The sequence below is a fragment of the Lepidochelys kempii genome, chromosome 22 (genome assembly GCF_965140265.1).
Source record: "Lepidochelys kempii isolate rLepKem1 chromosome 22, rLepKem1.hap2, whole genome shotgun sequence".
NCBI classification, from domain to species: Eukaryota; Metazoa; Chordata; order Testudines; family Cheloniidae; genus Lepidochelys; species Lepidochelys kempii.
Genome location: NC_133277.1, coordinates 6,349,899 through 6,368,149, shown reverse-complemented (window position 1 = coordinate 6,368,149; position 18,251 = coordinate 6,349,899). Strand labels below are relative to the sequence as shown.

The 18,251-nt window shown below is 41.2% G+C and overlaps 1 protein-coding gene across 9 annotated transcripts in view; it reads left to right on the top strand.

Annotated features, from left to right (window-relative positions):
- ARHGAP32 (Rho GTPase activating protein 32) overlaps positions 1 to 18,251 on the top strand; it is a 414,799-nt gene that overhangs the window by 278,294 nt on the left and 118,254 nt on the right. The window lies entirely within an intron of this gene.

Sequence of the window (18,251 nt, the reverse complement as noted above, 5' to 3'; positions counted from 1 at the left end):
ATTCCTACTGGGGAGATATTGCACGCCCTAACTTCTCACGTACTCTCCTGATGTCTAGGGTAGGGTTCCATTCTGTCACCTGGGACACTAGGTGTCAGAAAGGATTCGACCCTGTGTTAATGTTGGTGTAGTTTAACGAGGGGTCTAAAATATTGTACAGGATGGTAGTACTGTGGGGAGACATTCTGGCAGGATATGTCCATGTCAGCCTGTGGCGGGCCTGACACTGTGCTGCCCCTTTGTGGCAGGGGTGGGATGGGGTGTCAGAACCTCGCCACTCCCAAGTTCACATGCTCGCCTCTCTGGGGGTGGCCCGATGCAGCCTAATGGCCTCCCTCCACACAATCAGCCCTTGGTCAGGGTAGTGTGCCCTAACGGCCAGAGTCCCTATAAATCGCTCCCAGCATTGGAGCTGTGCGGCCCAATGGCCAGAGTCCATATAACTCCTCCCCCGCAGGCGGGGTAGTACAGCCTAGCAGCCAGAGTCCATGTAACTCGCCTCAAGTGTCAGGACAGTGTGGCCCAAAGGCCCGTGTCCATATAATCACCCCTTTCGGACAGGGTAGCATGGCCTAGTGGCCAGAGTCCGTTTGATTCCTGTGGTTTGGGGGTTAGTAGGGGGATCCGGGCCTGCCCTCTCCACCAGGTCCTGACCCAGGGCCCTGGTAGTGGCACGTTCCCCTTGCCACCGGCTTAGCGGGGATCCGCCCGAAACACGCTGAGCCTCTGTGCGGCTCTAAAGCAGTTTGCCTCTAAAGTTCCCCTGAGTCACTTCCTACCATAACCTCTGGGTTCTCCAATTCGGGGGGTCCTCTGGTCTGTTCCTCTCCTGTGATGTACTCCGTCTGGGCATCATGGTGCATCCCAGCTTGTCTGGCCTCCGGATCCTGGAGCACAGGCTGTCCCTCCTTCCCCTCTGACAATCAGCCCAAACTGAGCAGCTCTGCAGGCTTTTATACCTGTTCTCCAGTTGGAGCATGCCCAGCAGAGCTTCCAGAGCTTCCTCTGCTAGGAAGGAAGGGTTAATCCCTGCGGTACCAGTGCGGGGCCGCTCTGCCCTGTCTCACAGGCCAAAAAATTGAAAGGGGGGAAAAAATTCTGAAACGGATTTCACTTGGTCGTACTTTGGATTTGCTACTAGCATTGGTGTTGAGCTAGTTACAGCAGCTTACAAAAATCTTTTAAAATGCCCACTAAAGGAGAACCAGTCATAATGTTTACAAGTCAGGTTCAGAAACATAATTGTTTAGTTTGGTCTAAATCCACCTAAATATAAGCGCTCTGAAATGTTTATAAGTATTTTGTTGCAAATGTGAATAGTGTGGTAGAAAGTGAGAGAGAAACCCGCTATCTCAGCAACGACAGATTAAAGCTCTCGGATAAATGGGCAGAAAAAGCTTGCTCTGGTTTGTATTGAAGCTCTTGTGCAGTCCAAGATGGGCACAGTACATGGATACAGCTTGGGTTTTTTGTGTGGCTTGTTGAAAAGACATTTATTTTGTCATTTCACTCTGCAACTGATTACCAAACAAAAGCTTTTGAACACTAGACCTTTAAAGTGGCTAGCTCAAACTCAGCTGTGCTTGGCAGATTTCCACCCAGAAGTTGCATTTAGGAAATTCTATTTCCCCCCTTTCCCATCTGTAAATATCATTTGATTAGTGTAAACAGAATTATTTCACAGATAAGATTAGGGTTTTTTAAAATGATCATTTGGGGAAAGCTTTCTGTTTGTCAGTGTATAAAATACTCTCTTTCACTGATGTTTATATTTTGAAATCTCTTTATTTTTGTTTCTATTTTAGGGGCTATACAAACTAAGCCAGATTAATAGCTCTGAAGCAAAATAGTCAAATGTAGAGTTACTTATTACAATTTTATTAAAAAGTTCAGTCCTAGAAAGGTGATTTTGGGTAAGATTGCACCATTTTAAAAATGTTGCTAGATAAATGGTTGGTATTTTCAGGGCATCCAGTTACTGTGGTAACAGGATCACTGTTGTTAAACACACATACACATTCGTTCTCTCTCTCTCTCTGAGAAATAAGGGGATAGATAGAATCCCCTAGAGCAACACACACAAATGCTTGAGATCTGAGGAAGCCTTCTTGGGGAAGAGTGGATGCTGCGTCAAAAGCAAGTAAAGTCTAGTTTTCCTTCCACCAAAGCTAATTTAGGTTTTCACCTTTTAATAATACGGACCGTATTTAACGTGCATTTTACTAGAGAAGGAGAGTCTCTCTAAAGATAACAGTGGTGACTTTCTTTTAGGAAACAGACCAGTATAAAATCCTCAAAGGGATGATGTGCCTGTGAACCTTGCAAACTCTGTAGACAATACTTGGAGTGACAAACCATAGAGATAAGCACAGAGCTTTAAGTGACCACAGGAAGCACCTGAGGCCTCTGGAATGGACAGGCTATACCTGTGCCCCTTCAAAATCTATGGACTATACTTGCAAACCTTTTAAGCTCCACAGGGGTAAGCAGAAAATATACAAGTTCTGCAAAACATTTAATGCGGATTATAATGTACCCTGAGAAATAAACAAAAATTAGGGTCTACAAGAAGGCTGAACTAATCCTATCAGTTGTTTTTTTGTTGGATTGTAAAGCAGATCTGAAATCTGTGGGCCAAAATCTATTTGACTTGCGAGTTAGACTAATTTCAGTGCCTCCAAACAGGCTGTTTCAGGTCTGTTCCAGGACAGGGATTCAGTAGCTTGCTTCCTACCTCCCATGTCAGTGCTTTACTGCTAGCTCTTATGGGAGCGATGACAACACCACCATCTCCTCCTCTGGCCATGATGAGTGGTTGAAAATATTCGTCTCAAATTTGCTAATGGTTTTTTTGTCAACCAAAATTGCATTTTGTATCACTGAACTGTTTGAAAAATTTCACTCCACTTTAGTCATCTCTTCCTCCTGTCCCCTTCTCCTTTGCTTCATTCAGACCTGTAGTTATGCCTAGTAAATGCTGATGACGACGACAGTGCCCAAAAGGGCCTCAGGAGTGGTGGGGTCCCATTGTGCTGGTCAGAAACCATCCGTTTTGCACCTTTCCCCCTCTGTAATTGTCAGGAATATGGGAGCCAGATTTTTAAAGGTCTTTAGGTACCTAAACAAGTAGATAGGTGCCTAGTGGGATTTTCAGAAGTGCCTAAGTTGGTTAGGTGTTTTTGAAAATCCCACTGGTCACCTATCTACATCCTTCAGGTGCCTAAAGACCTTTGAAAACCCAGCCCTTGGTCCTCATAGGTCGAGGGTATATCCAACCTCTCCTTCCAGTTCCTCATCAAATGCATTTATTTCAGCTGAAGTCTCTCAGTTCTAACCCACCTCTCAAAGGTGAAGGGCTGTTTTTCATTAATGCATCTTCCCATTTCCCCAGCTCGCTTGGTTTGGGTCGCTGGATCAGTCTTTTCCAGGTTTGCTGCCCCAGCGCTCATTCCCTGTCCACTGTCTCTTTTCCATTAATGGAAAGCAAATAGAATCCTTCCCCGCACTGTACTGAGCCATCACCTAAAGTACTGTGTCTGAATGGTTGTCTGTTGTTGGTGTTAGCTCATGAACTCCCTGGTGTACTCCATGTTTTCAGCTCCAAACACACAATAAATAAAACCTAAGTGACAATAGTAATTGAGCTTAATACAGAATTTACGAAGCTGGCAAGTATACTGAAAACCGCTTTTTTGGATTTACTGGAAGTTAAGATGATGCCAAATCACTATGCGTTAGTGTCTTTGCAAAGTTAGTGGTTGTTCCATGCTTTTTAAATATAAAAAGGGAAGGGGATGAGATATTAATAGAGAACAGAGGTTTGCTAAGACACTTCCAAGAACTGCAGATTCTTGCCCACAGAGAAGGCAAGTGGCATATCTAATCATCTGTAATATCTGTTACTCTGTAGCCGTGGTGATGACGTTTAGGACAGGCTAAGTACATCCATTAATCTATATAATGATCACTAGAGACAATGGAATTGATTCACTGCTATCTTCACTTCGGTTTCATATGTGTGTAATGCCCATGATTTCATTGGCGTAACAACCACATTAAACAGGATTAACAGTGGAGTGTCGTGCCCTTTTGCTTTTAGACAGAGACCCTGCTCCAAACCTCCCCTAGTTAAATGGGTACTCGGGTATAAATTCACCAATAGTATCCTAGGCTAATGGATCAATGTCCTAACAGATAAAGCACAAGATGGAGTATTGGTGTCTGCTAACAACCACTATAACACACTAGGGAACAAGACAGCCTCATTCCTGTGCACCTGTCTATAATCATAGACTCATAGAAATGTGCAGTGAGGTAGGACTCAGTATTATCTAGACCATAATGTCTAGGAAAAAAGCTCTGTGATCGGGGGGCCTGTAATGTGAGTGACATATGCTGGAGGTCTCTTGCTGCCAGTACAAAACATCTCTGGAATTACTAAATGTTATAGACGACAATTTCCTAACTCAGAAAGTGTTACAGCCAACACGGGGGAATTCTTTATTAGACTTTGTCTTAACAGATGAAGAGGGAATGATCACAGAACTAAATGTTAATGGTAGCATAGATACAAGTGATCATGACTTGATCACATTTATAATGTGCAAGTAGAATTAAGTCCAGACCAGTAACACACACACACATGGTGCTGTAGTAGGGCCAATTTCACAAAGTTGAAAACAGTTATGAGCCAGATCAGCTGGCAGGAAGAACTTAATCAGAAAAATGTGATTGAAAATTGGGAATTATTTAAGAACGCCTTACTAGATGCCCAAAAATCCATACTCAAGGAAGAAGGCTGCACTGGTTAAAAAAACAACAACCTGGTTTCGTAAGAAAGTGAAGGCATCTGTATAATATATATATAAAAATGAAAGGAAGTGAAAGTTGATGATAATAAATATAAATCAGCAGGTAGGAAATGTAGAAAATTGGTAAAGGAAGCAAAGGGACGCAAGGAGAAATCTGTGGGCAGCAGAGTTAAGGACAATAAGAACAAGTTTTTTAAATACATTAGGAACAAAAAGAATCCTGACAATAGTGTTGGTCCATTACTAGATGGAAATGGTAGAATTATCAATATTAAAGCAGAGAAGGCAAAATGTTCAATAAATGTTTCTGTTCTGTATTGGGGGGGAAACAGATTATATTGTCTTGTCATATGGTCATAATGACACTCCCCTTTCCACTGGTATCTCTGGGTGATGTTAAACAGCAGCTACTAAAGTTAGACGTCTTTAAATGAGCAGATCCAGATAACTTGCTTCCAAGAGTTTTAAAAGAACTGGCTGATCAGCTGGCTGGACTATTAATGTTGATTTTCAGTAAGATTTGGAGCACTGGGGAAGATCCAGAAGACTGGAAGAAAGCTAATGTTGTGCCAAGTTTTAAACAAGGGTAAACAGGATCACTCAGGTAGTTATAAGCCTGTCAGCTTGACATGGATCCCTGGCAAGGTAATGGCTGATATGAATTTGATGAATAAAGAATTAAAGGGAGGTAACGTTCCAGTTGCAAATAACATGGTTTTATAGAAAACAAATCCTGTTAAACTGACTTGATATCTTTTTTTGATAAGATTACAAGTTTTGTTGATAAAAAGATAATAGTGCTGATGTAATAGACTTAAGATGTCTCTAAGGTGTTTGATTTGGTCCTACACAACATTCTGATTAAAAAAAACTAGAACAATGTAAAATTAACATGACACACATTAAATAGATTATAAACTGGCTAACTGATAGGTCTCAAAATGTAGTTGTGAAAGGGGAATTGTCATTAAGTTGGTGTGTTTCCAGTGGAGTCCCATATTGATCAATTATTGGCCCTGTGCTATTTAACGTTTTTATCAATGACCTGGAAGAAGACATAAAATTGTCACTGGTAAAATTTGCAGATGGCACAAAAATTGAGAGTGGTAAATAAAGCAGAGGAGAGGTCACTGACTCAGAGTGATCTGGATTGCTTTGTAAACTAGGCACAAGCAAACAGTGCATTTAAATGCAGGTAAATGTATACATCTAGGAACTAAGAATGTAGATCATACTTACAGGATGGGGGACTCTATCCTGGGAAGTAGTGATTCTGAAAAAGATTTGGGCTTGGTGGTGGATAATCAGCTGAACATGAGCTCCCTATATGACACTGCAGCCAAAAGAGCTAATGCAATCCTGGGATGCATAAACAGGGGAATCTCAAGTAGGACTAGAGGAATTATTTTAATGCTATGTTTGGCACTTGTGCGACTGCTGCTGGAATACTGTATTCAGTTCTGGTGCCCACAGTTCAAGAAGGATATCAATAAATTGCAGAGGGTTCAGAGAAGAGCATGAGAATGATTAAAGGATTGGAAAACAGCCTTATCATGATAGACTCAAAGAGCTCAATCTGCTTAGCAGAGAAAGGTGTATGATCCAATAGCTGGAAGTTGAAGCTAGACAAATTCAGGCTGAAAATAAGGCCTACATTTTTAAATGAGAGAATAATTAACTATTGGAACAATTTACCAAGGATTGTAGGGGATTCTCCATCACTGACCAATTTTAAATCAAGATCGGATGTTTGTCTAAAAAAATCTGGTCTAGGAATGATGTTGGGGAAGTTCTCTGGCCTGTGCTATGCAGGAGGTCAGACTGGATGATCAGAGTGGTCCCTTCTGGCCTTGCAATCTGTGAATCTATAGTAATAGAATATCAGTTCAAGGGAGTAGAGAGGATTTTCTCCCATGGTTCAGAGCTGCCATTTATTCTGAAGCCTCCCCTTACATTTCAGCTGATGGTTTTGCACAGTGCCTACATGCTACGTATGAAGTTGTCTGGTATGAAAAGATCAGGTAGTGACACGGATGACCCTCTTTCACCAGTTACACTGCAAATACGTTTTTAGAAACTGACACCCTATGGAGCAGGAGTCCTGAAGTTATTGCTCCTCTCATATCTCCTATGATAGGATGCATTGAATCCACTGGCAATGTTTTACTGACCTGTGTTACTGAAGATGTACTGATGTACTCTACCCACTGTCCTCCACATCAATTATTAGAACAATATACTGTTGTCTTATACTGGTATGTGTGTGTTATCTGGGCTTCTTAGGGTTCACTGCCCAATCGCTAGTGTCATTTGTCCCCTGCTTCCATCCCAGCCACTGAGCAACCGTTGCCCTCCTGTGTGTAAACTTGTCCGCTTGCAGAACTTTCCCCTTTCATTTTTTTGGTTCCCAATCTCTTACGGTTAACTTTTCCATTCATGGCTTCCTTTGATCATTTCTCATTTAAATATACGTTGGTGAAGCAAAGGGGACAATGTTGCCTCCTGCTATTCTTGGCTTTTGCACAGCTCAGCTATAATGACAGGATCGTAGTTGCACTTGGTTTTGGTTTGAATGGCGTATAAATGAGTGGTTGAGTATTTATTGATTCAGACTGCTGTGATAAATACAATTTCGTGGAACTGTCTGTACTACAGCAAATATTTTCAGTAGATGCAAAATTAGGTACACTTTTAAAGCTGTCATTTTGGCTTACCAAACAAAGGCACAGGCCAGCAATGCTGTGAGCTCATACGGTTTTCGCTTCCAATCCTAGTGCAGAAGTTATCCAATGAATTAGTTTGAGGTTGGTTTCAGAGTAGCAGTCATGTTAGTCTGTATTCGCAAAAAGAAAAGGAGTACTTGTGGCACCTTAGAGACTAACAGGATGGTGGCATTTGTGTCTCAGAAGGGGTGACACCCAGGATAGCAGCTGACCAGTTCATAAGATTTGCATTGGTCTTCGCTGCTGTCCAAGTGTCCAAGGATGGAGATCAATGAGGGACACACGACCCCTTCTGATTAATGTGCAGTGTGTGCATCGTTCTGTGGATGGAAACCTGCCAGAAGGGCTGAAGGAATACCCAGACACAGTGCTGGTCAAGAAGGGAGGATGAGCAAGAATAAATAAAGAATAAATTTCTCAGAATAAAATGCAAAATCTTGAAAGTCTTTTTTTGAAGCAATAAAGGCTTTGACAATTATATGGTAGATAGTCCATGTCATGTTCCTTGTGCATTGTGCCCGCAGAGAAAACTTTGAATTAGAGAGATCAATTTTCTTGTATCCAAATGTATTCCATTTAGATCTGGAGCAAAAGTGAACGGACTGGCTAGTGATTATGATTTCTTTCAAAAGAGCGATGCCTTTTGGCAGGGCTTCTGATTGTAATGTGGTACTTGTAGGGCAAGGCTGGGCTCAACCACAAATTGAAAAGAACAGTTGGCTTTAAGTGCTCTAAAGAGACATTGATTTCTGCCCCATAATTAAACAAGTGTGAATGCATCACAGCCCAACATTTTCTCTACAATTTTTCTCGTAGTACAGCTGTTCCAAGACCTGGTCTTGGTGGAAATCCAAAATGAGAAGAGGTTTCTGGTGGGTGTTCCTGCTTTTCTTAGCTATCTTGCTGTTTATCATCTGTGGATAGTTTTCACAAGATAGGGCATGTCTACATGAGGAAATTGACCCGCATAGCTGTTCTAGAATACCTGTTCTGCAGTGGCTAGTCCAGAATGACTAGCTTTCCATGTGGACATTCTATTCTGAAGGAAGTGACTTTATTCAAGAATATTTACTGCATTTATGTAGCTGAGTATTTAATCTGGAATAAAATCACTTTTATTCTGGAATGAAGTGTCCGCACAGGATAGTTATTCCAGAATAGCTAAAATATAGTGGAACAGCTGATACAGATCAATTTCTCCCATGTAGACAAAGCTATAGTGGTCCTTAAGGTATGTAAAGTGTGTTGATGTGCATGAGATTGCAGGTAAAAATATGTATATAATTAAAAATTCATTCTTTTTATATGTCTTCTGTTCTTTGAGCTGTTAGGGGTCATGTTTTTAAGCTTTCTATCCATAACCATGAGGGCTAAGACCTTAAATTTCTTTTTTGTAATGAAAGCTGAGATTTTCATGTAACCGCCTGATTCCAGGAGCTGGGGTTTTAAGAAAAACACCAGATAGCCCGAGACTTGCAATAAATGGAGCTGAATATTTTTTTTCCTTGTTATAACAGGTGGCCACTATTGTGGTGCGATTAGTATTGAAGAACAGTGATATATCCGTGCTGCAGCCAGAGTTCGCTTCCTTTAGTAATGTGATATATTTCCCGCTGATGCCCTGTTCTGAAAGAGCTTCAAGAACAGTATTGGTCTCCATGATTTGTTGATCTCCATGATTTGTGGTCTTAAGACATTTTATTTTTATTTATTTATTTTATTTAAGCTTTGTGGCTCACCTTTAAAAAGTCCCCATTTGTGGTGCTAGTCGTTAAAAATTACGTACCTTAAATGTTCCATCTTTTAGGTTTTGGTGCCACTATTCAATCTGTTTCTTCTTAAAAACCAATGTGTGTGGTTGCCAAAAAAGCAGCTATTTTTCCAAGTTGGCTACTGCCCTGGTTACAAAACTTCTGCAAGCCTTCCTGGATTTCTTCTGATGTGTGCGCTGTATTTAATATTCTACCCCACTGCCTCTTTTCTTGACTTCTTGTCACATACAGCTTTGAAAGAGTTGTTAGTTGGTGATGCTTTCTGTCTTTTAAAATGTCCTAGAAAGTGTCCATCCTCTACAGCATCTCTCATAAATTAATAGGGGTGCTTCAACAGATTTATTTATTTGTAAGTGCTCAAAAAATGACAGGGACAAGATGGGAGAAGTATATTTTATTGGACCAGTGTTTGCTGGTGAGAGAGACAGCTTTCAAGCTACACAGGGCCCTTCTTCACAGGACATGCACACTGCTGTGATGAGTTTACCATCTGGTCCTAGAGCTCTGTTTCTGCAAGGTGTGCTGCACAGGTGAACCCCTGAGCCTGCCTTGTACCCCAATGACCCATTTAGAGTTCATCCTTGTAGAACATGCAGGATTAGGGGGTTTGTGAGAGGCCAAAACCGAAAGACAACAACAAGGAAAAGGAGTGGATTTTCAGGAAGGGAGGACAGTAGTTGCACAAATGGTTACTGCTTGCTCTTGCTGTTCTTGCTTCCTAAATGCAGACAGAGGCAGGGGCTCACTGACATCAGGCTGTGGTGACAGCACATCATGTTTGTTTCAGCCTAATTTAGTTTTTATCTATACCCTTAGCTTGTGAAATGTCTTTGGCAAATCAAGCGAGAGGGATAATGGTGGTAATGTCCTGCAAAGATTTTGAAAATCCTTGTTTCCCCTTCTCTTATAATGAAATGTGCATTTATTTGTATTTGACAGGAATAAGTTGTGTGTTTGTGGTGTGAGCCGTGTCAGATATATCATGTCTAATCCTTTCCATGCATTTAAGTGCCTGGTTTTTGTAAACGATGTGATAAGTGACAGCAGCGCATAAACCTAGCAACCATCACTGATTTTTGAAACAAAAGTTTTTTGAATGCTAAACTATTTTTAGTAGATTTTTCTCCGTGGAAATTAGTTTTAGTAAATAATGTGCTTCATTCTTCCGTTTAAAAAAAAAAAAAAAAAAAAAAAAAGAGAGACAACTTAGTTTAGTGGATGAGACATGGAAGTGAGAATCAAGAAACCTGAGTACCATTTCCAGCTCTGCCACTGTCTCTGTGGGTCACCTCGAGCAAGTCACTTTCAAAGTTACCCATTGGTCAAATAGCTGGTAATGATGCTTACTTCACCTTTGTAAAGCACATTATGAAAAGTGCCAAGTAATTACTCTTGCAGTTTTTGACCTGTCCAGGAGAAGAAACAGGGTCAGTGCATTATTCTGTTTACATATATGTAATAAAAATGTGTGTGTAGTGATCTATAAATAGATACCCATTCATTCACTGCCTTGATACCTTTAGATGGGTAGGGTTTTCATTCCCATTGCTTAGCAGTCAGTCTTGTTGGTGGCTTTGAAGCATTTCCTCTGCGGTGCAAGTTCACATTGGGTTCTGAGTTAATTTTCTGATGTGTAGAAATGCAGTCTCCTGCCACAGCTTTCTCTCTTCCGTTTCTCTCCCTGCCCCAAGTCTCTCTGACCCATTGCTCTTACCATATAATTTCACTAAGGAGATGATTGGTATTGGATTGTTTAAATTACAAGTCATAAGGAGGGAAGGGAGTTTTATTAAGGCGTTGAGAGATGTAAATCTCATTTCAAATTGCAAGAGCTTTAGGTCTCTGCCTTTCCAAAACAGACTTATTCAGAAGACAACATCTGAGCATCACAGCTTCAGATGCAATGCATTGTTTGTATGTTCCACTGTTTATATGCTCCTGTTCCTTTGCAGCTCTGCAAAATAATTGCCCCCAGAAAATACTGGACAGAACATTTGCCTGGTGGCTGGATATTTCTTGCAAAGCTTATTCCTTTGCATGATGAGGGGATATTCAAAAGATTCAGTTGCTCATTTCAGATTAGCATACACAACTCTGCATACTCATCCTATCTGCTTATTTGACCCTGTTTTTCTCCAGAATGGGTTGGAACTCAGAAGAGAACAGTCCTCAGTAGATTTCTGTTGCTTTCATTTGGGCCAGAAATAGTGGTAACCTAGTCATCCCAAGTATCTTCTCCATGTATCTGCTTCTGGTCCCATTTGGAATAAAGAGGTCATGAAAGTGGGTTTGTGGGGGACCAGAGGAGAAACAGAGGAGGTGTTTTGGGTGTTTAGGAGGAGGTGTTTAGTGGTTCATATGAAAATCTTCACATTTGCCTGTTTATAATTAATTAACTTTGCTGTGTTGTTCATATGTTAAAGATTTAATAATGTAATAAGGCCAGTCAGGATGCCCCAAACAAATACGTTGGTCTTTCTTATATTGCTTCCATGTCTGACAGCCTGGGTAATGTGAGCATTCCCTTTCTCCTCCTTGCCGTAGCTTCCTTCCCAGGTCCATCCTGCACTACTCCAAATGGAGTCTTGAGGTTTGTCATCATTCAATCCTTTTTAAAGCTTATGGGTTTCTCTCAACATCATTCATCCACAGCCTCTCCGTATCAGCATGGAAATCTCTAGAGGCTGTTCATGCTATTTCTAAACTCTCCTTCAGGGGCTGCTGCAGACACTAAGAGAGTATCTACATGGGCACACTGAGGGTATGTCTAGATTGGAAACACAGCTGTTGCTGTAGTGTAGACATTTACCACAAAGCTGGGAAGGGTCTTCTGTCACCTTACTAAGTCCACCTCTCTGAGAGGCGATAGCTAGGTTGACAGAAGAATTCTTCCATTGACCTAGCACTGTGTACACTGGGGCTTAGGCCAGCTTAATGACATCACCCAATGCATGACATTTTTCATAGTTCTACGCAATGTAGTTAAGCCTACCTAACTTTGTAGAATAGACTGGCCCTCACATCAAACCACCCCCTGTGTGGATGGTCTCATTCAGAAGTAAAATGGCCTTAGTTCGCTTTAGTGTAACTCACTTTGGAATTCCTGTGTAGGCAAGTCCGAAGCGAGAAGCAGAGATTGATAGTGGAACTTTACTCCTCCATCTTTGCAGCACAGTGGAAACATGCCCAGCCAGTCCTGCTAGATTAAGCAATTTTCTACCTGTTTTCTGAATTCATGGGATGGTTTGCAACATAATTTAACACACACAAAATTGAGAGCAAGCTCTTCTTCGTATTCCATTCTGAGCAGAGGATAGACTTTACTGACAAGCTTCTTCATCCGCCTCAGTCAAACTCCACTCACTTTGTGTTAGTTTTACAGATATGTTTAATTTCCAGAAAGTTATAGTAATACACTAGAAGGTGTGAAATCGTCTGAAGGATTTCAGTACAAAGACTTAAACCTTGATAAAGCCACCTATGGTACCAGATGGAAACACTTTCTGAATAAACTATAAGTAGTAGATTTTATTGGGTTTGTTCTGTGTTTTGACTAATTTTCTAAGCCATTTTCCACTGTGATTTACAATAAAGGGAGGAAGGGTTGTAGGGGATTAACATCCAGACCCTCAAACCCAGAGAGCTGTCAGTCACCCCCTTGGCAGAGTAAAACCCTCCAGTTGAATTCTGGCGTCTTTCCAGTTTTCTTACTCTAGGGTCAGAGCCAAATGTCTTTTAGCAGTTACTTTTTTCACGTTTTCCTGTCTCTCTCTCCATGCTGACTGACACTGTACATGGGGTACCCATGTAATTTCATGATTTCTGTCAGGAATTCAGGATGCCTGAGAATCTGAACCTGAAAAGAACAATCTCCCCATCTATAAAAACAAAACAAAAAAAAAAAATTCATGGCGACACTACGGAGAGCGCATGTGCAATCCCTGGGACAACATATCCTGGGGCTCAGTAGCAACTTGTCTGATTGGTTTGGCGTTTTATTGATGGGAATAAAAGGAGTCCTATCCCGACTGTCCCACCTGGAAGCACATGATTTGACATATGGTCATAAATAGGGGGGAGGTGGGTCCCAGTCTCTGTTTTAGTGCTTGGGCATCTCTGTGTTTTGTGTTGATAAGTTTGAAGAAATTATAAAAGTTCCAAGTGTAATTACTGTTGTTGGTTGTGAACGGGACCTCTCCCCAAATAACAATCCTGGTGGAAAGGCACTGCTTTTATTTTTGGCAGTACATTTCACATATCTGGAGAATGGGGCAACCTGTTGTTTTCTTTCTTGGCGGCTCACTTCACCTTAGCATTCAGCAAAAGCAGAGCTGATTATAGACCATTCAGAATGCAAATGGGGGAGTGCTGCAGCTTGCCAGATTCTAAGTGAAGGCAGCTAAGCCAGCACTAAAACTATTCCTGAATTTAACTCTTCTCAGGCTTGTGGGAGCTGCTCTCGAAAGTGATCAGACCCTCTGTGGGGAGGAGACCAGCCATATGGTTTGAAGTGCTGCTTCAGTGTGGGGTGGGAGTGAAATGGGCGTACAAATATGAGAGAGAAAAATATCATTTGCTTTTTCGCCCCAGCCAAACAATAACAGGGAGGCACAGCAGTGTAATTCCGTCACTAATGACGCCAGCTTTAAGGCCCCCTCAAGCAGTGTGTGCTCTGAACTTGAAAATAAAAAAGAAAGTTGCTACTGTGCGTTGACATCTTTGAGGAAATATTACCGAATGAACTATGGCCACCTGTCATCCCTCTTATGCCATTGAGCCGAGGAGCTAAAAATATTGGTTTGAGGGGTGGTGGCTGTGAATCTTTGTCCCTCTAAATGTACAGCATGAATAGCACCTTATGGACTCATACAGCATAAGGGTCTCACTCACGGAAAGTTCAAGTCTCTGGCACAGTAGATATTAAAGTGTCAGTTCAGTAATCTGTAATCATGTTTAGCGTGACATTTCTTCTCACTGAGCTAAAGTGTGAGAAATACGCTTCATGCAATGCCCTGAAATTTTACCCTGCCCTTGGAGCAGAGAGTATTATAAATCCCATACAGCAGTGAGTGGGAAAGGGCGAGGTTGTGATTTCTGAACAGGCATGACTCCTTGGAAGTGAACAGTCCCTGGATTTGCAGACACAGGCCCTGATCCAGGAAAATACTTAAGCACATGCGTATGTCCCCTTAACTTCAGTAGGACTCAAGCATGTGTTTAAAGTGAACCATATGCTTAAATGTTCTGAGCAAAGAAGCTTTTCTGAATCAGGGTCAGCCCGAAATCAAAGTGAAAAGTGAGAAACAAACAAAATCTGGCGATGGGGAAACTAGCAGCTGAGTTGGAATTGACATTGAGGAGCAATTTAGGGAGATCCAGCTACAATGAAAAGACGTCACTCCTACTTTTCAGTATGTTTTATCAACACCCTTAATGCTTAGCTTTGTGATAAAACCTACACTGGCAAACATGAGGTCGGCACCGTGAGGCTGCGTTAATAGTTATTTTCTGTTTCTTGTTTCTGTGGTTTCAATAAATTGCTGAATAAAACAATTTACTTCTGCAAACCCTTCTGGCAAAGTGGAATAAAACATGCAACTTCTTTTGTTGTTGTTGTCAGTATCAAAGAGTGTGATGCTATTTTTGATGTAATTAATGTATCACTGGTTCACTATTGTCCTGTAACTCTAGAAGTCTGGCTGGGAGCTTAAGTCAAATACCTTACTACTTGTTTTATCCTGGGAAAACGGTCCAGGAAGCTGATTTAATTTATATTGACCACCCACTGGAGATGTGATCAGATGTGGTAATGGCACACAGCCTCCCTAAATGGTGTCCAGTTCCTTGCTAGCCAGCTGCAAAGATTTCCTGCCTGTGAAATTAAACTGCATCCTGAAGAAACATGCCTCTGTACTTTTTTTCTTAAACATTAACTATTTAGGCCCCAAACCTGCAAAGAATTACTCATTGGAGCTACTCGCATGTGTAAAATGAACATGTGTAAGTTTTTGCAAGCTCAAAGCTGTAGAGTTTAAGGAAATATTTGCTCTTCCTACATTGGAACAGGTGTCTCCAAGACAACGGTCTGTGAAGCACTACCCTGACAAACTTTTCTGTATTTACATATCAGAGTCACTCTTGTTCTGTCAAAGGGGGGTGCTCATTGTTCTGACCGATGTTGAGGTTACAGAGAGTCCAGTGAGTATAGAATCCATCCATACATTAATCTGTTAAATTTAGTAAATATCAGTAGCCTAGTTGCTCTCAGGATGAAGAATCTGTTCCATTTAAAAAAAAAAAAAATTTGTTCTCTTCATTTGTTCTCTTCCATTTCAGCACACACTGCTGGTCAGTACAGTAGTGTTTGCTGACCCCAGCAATTCCTGTCTTGTAAATTCAGGTCTTTTTATCTTAATTATGACTGAGAGATGCTGCATCCCTGCAGCAGGCCAGTATTTAAGGATAAAATATCGGGGAGGCATTTGTCATTAATGACACAGTATTAATCAAGAGCTGAGGCATGTTGTGATGGCTTCTTGTCCTTTGAACAAGTAGCCTTCAGGACTTCATGGGAATGTCCTCTTAAAATGCAGCTGGCAAAAACAAACTACAAGCATTGCAAAAATTTCTTGATCTTTTTCTTTTCTTTCTTTTTTTTTTTTTTTTTTTTTTTTTGGTATGGGGTGACCAGACGTGGCTCAGCTGAGGGTCATGTTGTTAATTTGCTGAGAGATAAAGGGCCACCTCTTCAGGCTTCTGAAATACTGACTGATGCTTGTGGTATGAAAGTGGAGTTTTAAGTACAATATTGGTTGTCTGGAGCTTTAACCGTCGTAAATGATTTAGACAGAAAATAGCTAGTGCTATGGATGAGATTATGCGGCTGGATTTATGGCTTGTGTAGAACCTCTCTGTATTAATTGCCATAAAAGTGATACCTGCACTTCCTTGGCAAATAAATTTGGATTTAACTGCTAAAAATAGCAAATTATGATTCTGAAAAAAATGAGGCAAATCCCAGGTTGCAGAGTGGACATTTATCCTCAGCTGGCTCAATAGCGTGTGAGACCATCTTAATAATCGTCAGGATAGCATGGGCTGTTTTGTGGCAATAAGATCTCCTTAGGTCACTTACTTTGGCTGAGATAAAACACAGCCGTAAATGTAAAAATCTCTGTCTTATTTGAGACATGATACTAGTTAAGTATTCGGTATCTTTTATTGATTTTTTCATTTTGTTTTACCCAGCTTAATCTTTAATAGAGAGCTGCTGTACCTGTGGAGACTGCAGATCCTTGCAGGCAGTCCTCTGTCTTGGTCTGAGCAAAAGGCTGCTTGTATGAAGTTGTCTGTATTCTGCGTTGGCTGCCCCTTTTGTGCTACAGGGGAAGGAAGCCACAGTCTGGAATCTAGATCTCCATGGGCTGTCTTTGGCCCACTGGCCGTATTTTGGACACTTAATTCCAGCAGATCTACAAATGTACCTCTTTGATTTAAAAACATAAATAAATAAGGTGGCAAGTTCTGATTTTTTTGATTTTTTTTTTTTTTTTTGGGTGGTGGTGGTCGATTCTCGAATCCCACTTCACCCACTGTATCATATATCTTGCCATTGTGTGTATTGACTGTTCTTATGCATCCCTCTCCAGTTTTAATCCCGGGCTCTTTCCCATGGGTTTGCTGGTTCAGTGGCTAGGATACTAGTCTAGGTCTTGGGAGACTTGGTTTCAATTCCTTGCTCTGTCACAAGCTTCCTGTGTGACCTTGGCTAAGTTACTTAGCATCTCTGTGCCTCCATCCCCACTCTGTGCAATGGGGATAATAGCACTGCACTATCTCATTATGTGAAATAAAGCACTTTTAGATCTGCTGCTGAAAAGCACTACTTAAGAGCCTGGTGGTGACCTTGAGTAATTCACTTCTCCTCTCTGTGATTCTATTCTACTGAAATTCTTATACTGCCTTCAACACTGTAATATGTGAGCACTTTCCAGTCATGCATTAAGCGACAGGAATAACATCTGCCATATGTTCGTTGTTTTTTATCCTCATCACCCCAGAGGGAGAATTACATGCTCAGTGTAGTTTTGTTTTGTAGGGATTTAAAAAAAAAAAAAAACACGTCCATGCTGCTTTTTGTTTGTATTGGAAAAGGCAGGTCAAAGAAGTGTGCCTTGCACATGGAACGGGACATGGTGAGGTTTGGGTTGGTCCTTCATTCCTGCTTCAGTTTTCCTGTCTGTAAACTGGAGGTAACATAACCGTACCTCCCTCAGAAGGGTGTTCAGAGGATTAATTATGGTTCATAAAGTGCTTTGAAGCTGTAAACTTCTGTATTAGTACAGCACTTGTTATTGATTGTAGTAGGCCATGAAACACTTGGAATATGGGACTTGTGTATTAAAGGTTTCACAAAAGTAAATTACACCTTGTTGCTATGGTAGCATTTTGCTTCCTTGTCTCTGGATGCAGCAGAATGAAAACCTAACCCTTGGAACTGTAGTTATCCAATTTACTGCATGGTTATGAAATGTATTTTGTCAATATTTTAAACTGGGAAAATGATATACTTAGGGGCAGATGCGCAGCTGACATAAATTATCTTAGCTGCACTGATTTCAGCTGAGGCTCTGCCCTGTAAACTCTGCCACAAATAGTACAGGCCCCAATCCTGCCATCAGATCTGTGTTGGTGGACTCTTGAGTCTCTGCAGAGACCAACTGCAGCCACTAAGCTCTGACATTTTTGACAGCTTCTTGTAGTTTACATTTTCACTGGCACACAGTCAGATCCCCTGTGGGGTGGGCACAGTATGAAAACCTTGTTAGGTAAGCAGAGGGAACAAATGGGTTTTATGTAGGTCTTTTAGAGTTAATAAGGCAAATTTAGCCCTGATATAACATTACTGGCCTGATCTACACTACAAAATTAGGTTGGTTTAACTA